The sequence below is a fragment of the Anomaloglossus baeobatrachus genome, chromosome 4, assembly GCF_048569485.1.
Source record: "Anomaloglossus baeobatrachus isolate aAnoBae1 chromosome 4, aAnoBae1.hap1, whole genome shotgun sequence".
NCBI classification, from domain to species: Eukaryota; Metazoa; Chordata; class Amphibia; order Anura; family Aromobatidae; genus Anomaloglossus; species Anomaloglossus baeobatrachus.
The window spans coordinates 120,966,613-120,973,499 of record NC_134356.1 but is presented as its reverse complement, the minus strand read 5'-3'; positions in this window follow the sequence as shown (position 1 = coordinate 120,973,499).

The window sequence follows — 6,887 nt, the reverse complement described above, 5'->3', positions numbered from 1 at the left end:
GCGCCCAACCGCTAAGGGCACACGAGCCTCCACCGCCCGACCGCTGGGGGCACACGAGCCTCCACCGCCCGACCGCTGGGGGCACACGAGCCTCCACCGCCCGACCGCTGGGGGCACACGAGCCTCCACCGCCCGACCGCTGGGGGCACACGAGCCCCCACCACCCACCCGCTGTCGGCACACGAGCCCCCACCGTCCGCCCGCTGTGGGCACACAAGTCCCCACCGCCCGGCCGCTGGGGGCACACGAGTCTCTACTGCCGACCGCTGGGTGCACACGAGCCTCCACCGCCCTCCACCCCGCTGCGGGCACACGAGCCTCCGCCGCCCGCCAGCCAGCTAGGGGCACAAGAGCCTCCACCGCCCGCCAGCCTGCTGGGGGCACACGAGCCTCCAATGCCCGCCAGCCCGCTGGGGGCACAAGAGCCTCCACCGCCCGACCGCTGGGGGCACACGAGCCTCCACCGCCCAACCGCTGGGGGCACACTAGCCTCCACCGCCCAACCGCTGGGGGCACACGAGCCTCAACCGCCCAACTGCTGGGGGCACACGAGCCGCCACCGCCAGCAAGTCCGCTGGGGGCACACGAGCCACCACCGTCCGACCGGTGGGGGCATACGAGCCTCCACCACCCGCCCGCCCGCTTGGGGCACACGAACCCCCACTGTCCGCCCGCTGGGGGCACACAAGTCCCCACCGCCCGCCCGCTGGGGGCACACGAGCCTCCACCGCCCGACCGCTGGGGGCACACGAGGCTCCACCACCCGCCAGCCCGCTGCGGGCACACGAGCCTCCGCCGCTCGCCAGCCGACTGGGGGCACAACAGCCTTCGCCGCCAGCCCGCTGGGGGCACACTAGCCTCCAATGCCCGCCAGCCCGCTGGGGGCACACGAGCCTCCACCGTCTGACCGCTGGGGGCACACGAACCTCCACCGCCAGCCCGCCCGCTGGGGGCACACGAGCCCCCGCCGTCCGCCCGCTGGGGGCACACGAGTCCCCACCGCCCGCCCGCAGGGGGCACACGAGCCCCCACCGCCCGCCCGCCGGGGGCACACGGGCCTCCATCGCCCGACAGCCGGGGGCACACGAGCCTCCAGCGCCTGACCGCTGGGGGCACACGACCCTCCACCGCCTGCCCGCTGGTGGCACACTAGCCTCCACCGCCCGCCTGGGGCACACGAGCCTCCACCGCCCGACCCGCTGGGGGCACACGAGCCTCCCCTGCCCGACTGCTGGGGGCACACGAGCCTCCAGCGCCCGACCGCTGGGGGCACACGAGCGTCCTTCGCTCGACCGCTGAGGGCACACGAGCCTCCAGCGCCCGACCGCTAGGGGCACACGACCCTCCACCGCCCGACCGCTGGGGGCACACGAGCCTCCACAGCCCGACCGCTGGGGGCACACGAGCCTCCACGTCCGACCGCTGGGGGCACACGAGCCTCTACCGCCCGACCGCTGGGGGCACACGAGCCTCCACCGCCCGACCGCTGGGGGCACACGAGCCTCCACCGCCCGACCGCTGGGGGCACACGAGTCCACACCGCCCGCCCGCCGGGGGCACACGAGCCTCCACCGCCTGACCGCCCGCTGGGGGCACACGAGCCTCCATCGCCCGCCAGCCCGCTGCGGGCACACGAGCCTCCACCGCCCGCCAGCCGGCTGGGGGCAGAAGAGCCTCCACCGCCCGCCAGCCCGCTGGGGGCACACGAGCCTCCAATGCCCGCCAGCCCGCTGCGGGCACACGAGCCTCCACCGCCCGACCGCTGGGGGCACACGAGCCTCCACCGCCCGACCGCTGGGGGCACACGAGCCTCCACCGCCCGACCGCTGGGGGCACACAAGCCTCCGCCGCCGGCCCGCCCGCTGGGGGAACACGAGCCCCCACCGTCCGCCCACTGGGGGCACACGTGTCCCCACCGCCTGCCAGCCGGGGGCACACGAGCCCCCACCGCCTGCCCGCTGGGGGTACACGACCCCCCACCGCCCGCCCGCTGGGGGCACACGAGCCTCCACCGCCCGACCTCTGGGGGCACACGAGCCTCCAATGCCCGACTGCTGGGGGCACACGAGCCTCCTCCGCTCGACCGCTAGGGGCACACGAGCCTCCAGCGCCCGCCCGCTGGGAGCACACGAGCCTCCATAGCCCGACCACTGGGGACACACGAGCCCCCACCGTCCGCCCGCTGGGGGCACATGAGTCCCCACCGCCCGCCGGGGGCACACGAGCCCCCACCGCCCGCCGGGGGCACACGAGCCCCCACCGCCCGCCCGCCGGGGGCACACGACCCTCCATCGCCCGACCGCCGGGGGCACACGAGCCTCCAGCGCCCGCCAGGCTGCTGGGGGCACACGAGCCTCCAATGCCTGCCAGTCCGCTGGGGGCACAAGAGCCTCCACCGCCCGACCTCTTGGGGCACACGAGCCTCCACCGCCCAACCGCTGGGGGCACACGATCCTCCACCGCCCAACCGCTGGGGGCACACGAGCCGCCACCGCCAGCAAGCCCGCTGGGGGCACACGAGCCACCACCATCCGACCGGTGGGGGCATACAAGCCTCCACCACCCGCCCGCCCGCTTGGGTCACACGAACCCCCACTGTCCGCCCGCTGGGGGCACACGAGTCCCCACCGCCCGCCCGCTGGGGGCACACGAGCCTCGACCGCCCGACCGCTGGGGGCACACGAGCCTCCTCCGCCCGCCAGCCCGCTGCGGGCACACGAGCCTCCACCGCCCGCCAGCCGACTGGGGGCACAACAGCCTCCGCCGCCCGCCAGCCAGCTAGGGGCACAAGAGCCTCCACCGCCCTCTAGCCTGCTGGGGGCACACGAGCCTCCAATGCACGCCAGCCCGCTGGGGGCACAAGAGCCTCCACCGCCCGACCGCTGGGGGCACACGAGCATCCACCGCCCAACCGCTGGGGGCACACGAGCCTCCACCGCCCAACCGCTGGGGGCACACGAGCCTCAACCGCCCAACCGCTGGGGGCACACGAGCCGCCACTGCCAGCAAGCCCGTTGGGGGCACACGAGCCATCACCGTCCGACCGGTGGGGGCATACGAGCCTCCACCACCCGCCCGCTTGGGGCACACGAACCCCCACTGTCCGCCCGCTGGGGGCATACGAGTCCCCACCGCCCGCCCGCTGGGGGCACACGAGCCTCCACCGCCCGACCGCTGGTGGCACACGAGCCTCCACCGCCCGCCAGCCCGCTGCGGGCACACGAGCCTCCGCCGCCCGCCAGCCGACTGGGGGCACAACAGCCTCCGCCGCCCGCCAGCCCGCTGGGGGCACACTAGCCTCCAATGCCCGCAAGCCCGCTGGGGGCACACGAGCCTCCACCGTCTGACCGCTGGGGGCACACGAACCTCCACCGCTAGCCCGCCCGCTGGGGGCACACGAGTCCCCACCGCCCGCCCGCCGGGGGCACACGAGCCCCTACCGCCGGCCCGCCGGGGGCACACGGGCCTCCATCACACGACCGCCGGGGGCACACGAGCCTCCAGCGCCTGACCGCTGGGGGCACACGACCCTCCACCGCCCGCCCGCTGGTTGCACACTAGCCTCCACCGCCCGCCTGGGGCACACGAGCCTCCACCGCCCGACCCGCTGGGGGCAAACAAGCCTCCCCTGCCCGACCGCTGGGGGCACACGAGCCTCCAGCACCCGACCGCTGGGGGCACACGAGCCGCCTCCGCTCGACCGCTGGGGGCACACGAGCCTCCAGCGCCCGACCGCTGGGGGCACACGACCCTCCACCGCCCGACCGCTGGGGGCACACGAGCCTCCACAGCCCGACCGCTGGGGGCACACGAGCCTCCACCGTCCGACCGCTGGGGGCACACGAGCCTCCACCGCCCGACCGCTGGGGGCACACGAGCCTCCACCGCCCGACCGCTGGGGGCACACGAGCCTCCACCGCCCGACCGCTGGGGGCACACGAGTCCCCACCGCCCGCCCGCCGGGGGCACACGAGCCTCCACCGCCCGATCGCCCGCTGGGGGCACACGAGCCTCCACCGCCCGCCAGCCTGCTGCGGGCACACGAGCCTCCACCGCCCGCCAGCCGGCTGGGGGCAGAAGAGCCTCCACCGCCCGCCAGCCCGCTGGGGGCACACGAGCCTCCAATGCCCGCCAGCCCACTGCGGGCACAGGAGCCTCCACCGCCCGACCGCTGGGGGCACACGAGCCTCCACCGCCCGACCGCTGGGGGCACACGAGCCTCCACCGCCCGACCGCAGGGGGCACACAAGCCTCCACCGCCGGCCCGCCCGCTGGGGGAACATGAGCCCCCACCGTCCGCCCACTGGGGGCACACGAGTCCCCACCGCCCGCCAGCCGGGGGCACACGAGCCCCCACCGCCTGCCCGCTGGGGGTACATGAGCCTCCACCGCCCGACCTCTGGGGGCACACGAGCCTCCAATGCCCGACTGCTGGGGGCACACGAGCCTCCTCCGCTCGACCGCTAGGGGCACACGAGCCTCCAGCGCCCGACCGCTTGGGGCACACGAGCCTCCACCGCCCGACCGGCTGGGGGCACACGAGCCTCCCCTGCCCGACCGCTGGGGGCACATGAGCCTCCAGCGCCCGACCGCTAAGGGCACACGAGCTTCCTCCGCCCGACCGCTGGGGGCGCACGAGCCTCCATCGCCCGCCAGTCCGCCAGGGAGAGAAAGAGACAGAGACAGCCAGGGAGAGAAAGAGACAGCCAGGGAGAGAAAGAGACAGAGACAGCCAGGGAGAGAAAAAGACAGAGACAGCCAGGGAGAGAAAGAGACAGAGACAGCCAGGGAGAGAAAGAGACAGAGACAGCCAGGGAGAGAAAGAGACAGAGACAGCCAGGGAGAGAAAGAGACAGAGACAGCCAGGGAGAGAAAGAGACAGAGACAGCCAGGGAGAGAAAGAGACAGCCAGGGAGAGAAAGAGACAGCCAGGGAGAGAAAGAGACAGAGACAGCCAGGGAGAGAAAGAGACAGAGACAGTTAGGGAGAGAAAGAGACAGAGACAGCCAGGGAGAGAAAGAGACAGAGACAGTCAGGGAGAGAAAGAGACAGAGACAGCCAGGGAGAGAAAGAGACAGAGACAGCCAGGGAGAGAAAGAGATAGCCAGGGAGAGAAAGAGACAGCCAGCCAGGGAGAGAAAGAGACAGCCAGCCAGGGAGAGAAAGAGACAGCCAGCGAGGGAGAGAAAGAGACAGACAGCCAGGGAGAGAAAGAGACAGCCAGCCAGAGAGAAAGAGACAGCCAGCCAGGGAGAGAAAGAGACAGCCTGCCAGAGAGAAAGAGACAGCCAGCCAGGGAGAGAAAGAGACAGCCTGCCAGAGAGAGAAAGAGACAGCCTGCCAGAGAGAGAAAGAGACAGCCAGCCAGAGAAAGAGACAGCCAGCCAGAGAAAGACAGCCAGCCAAGGAGAGAACGAGACAGCCAGCCAGAGAAAAAGACAGACAGCGAGCCAGAGAAAGACAGCCAGCCATCCAGAGAAAGATAGCCAGCCAGGGAGAGAAAGAGACAGCCAGCCAGGGAGAGAAAGAGACAGCCAGCCAGGGAGAGAAAGAGACAGCCAGCCAGGGAGAGAAAGAGACAGAGACAGCCAGCCAGGCAGAGATAGAGACAGCCAGCCAGAGAGAGAAAGAGATAGCCAGCCAGAAAGAGAAAGAGACAGCCAGCCAGAGAGAGACAGAGACAGCCAGCCAGAGAGAGACAGCCAGCCAGAGAGAGACAGAGACAGCCAGAGACAGCCAGCTGGGGAGAGAAAGAGACAGCCAGCCAGGGAGAGAAAGAGACAGCCAGCCAGGGAGAGAAAGAGACAGCCAGCCAGGGAGAGAAAGAGGCAGCCAGACTACCTGCACATATACACACACAGCTCTACAACAAGCACATCTCCTTACACACTATACATTACCAAATCTTGCAGCTCTTCATCGGTGCAGAGCAGGGGAGAAGACACCAGGAGCTGCACGGAGGCTGCTGCAGCTGAATAACAGGACCTGTCAGTTCACCGGTCATGTGATCAGGCTAGGTCCTTCACCTTCTCAGCCTCCATTCTGCTCCAGTACATTTCCTCCCCTGCTCTGCCCCATCACATAGATCAGAGCAGAAAGAGAGGGCAGCTCTCTATGAGCGAGCCGGGCCCCCATTTCCCTGATGGCGGCCCCCGTCCTGCCGACGTGCTGCAGGGCGGGCGGATGACCCAGCATCTTTTAAATGTTTCATGCGGATTATAATGGGGGCAATTTACTTTTTGCAGCATGGGCCCCCTGGAGCCCCGGGCCCCGGGTGGTAGCCCAGATATCCCCCATTATAATCCGCCTATGACGCCATGACGTCACCTCATCCTTGTCTGCTGTGCGGAGAGTAAAGCGGGCTTTACACGTTGCGACATCGGCAACGAGATATCGTCGGGGTCACGTCGTTAGTGATGCACATCAGGCGCCGTTACCGACATCGCAGCGTGTAACGCAAATGAGCGACGATCAACGAGCACAAAAACGTCAAAAATCATTGCTCGTTGTCACGTCGCTCATTTCCATAACATCGCTGCAGCGACAGGTACGATGTTGTTTGTCATTCCTGGGGCAGCACATATCGCTGTGTGTGACACCACAGGAGCGACAAACATCTCCTTACCTGCCTCCACCGGAAAAGGAGGAAGGAAGGAGGTGGGCGGCCTGTTCCGGTCGCTCATCTCCGCCCCTCCTTTTCTATTGGGCGGCGGTTCAGTGACGCTGCTGTGACGTTGCTGTGACGCTAAACGAACCGCCCCCTTAGAAAGGAGGCACAGCGACGTGGCAGGGCAGGTAAGTGCGTGTGACGCTGCCGTAGCGGTAATGTTCGCTACGGCAGCGATTACCACATATCGGCCTTACGACGGGGGCGGGTGCTATCGCGC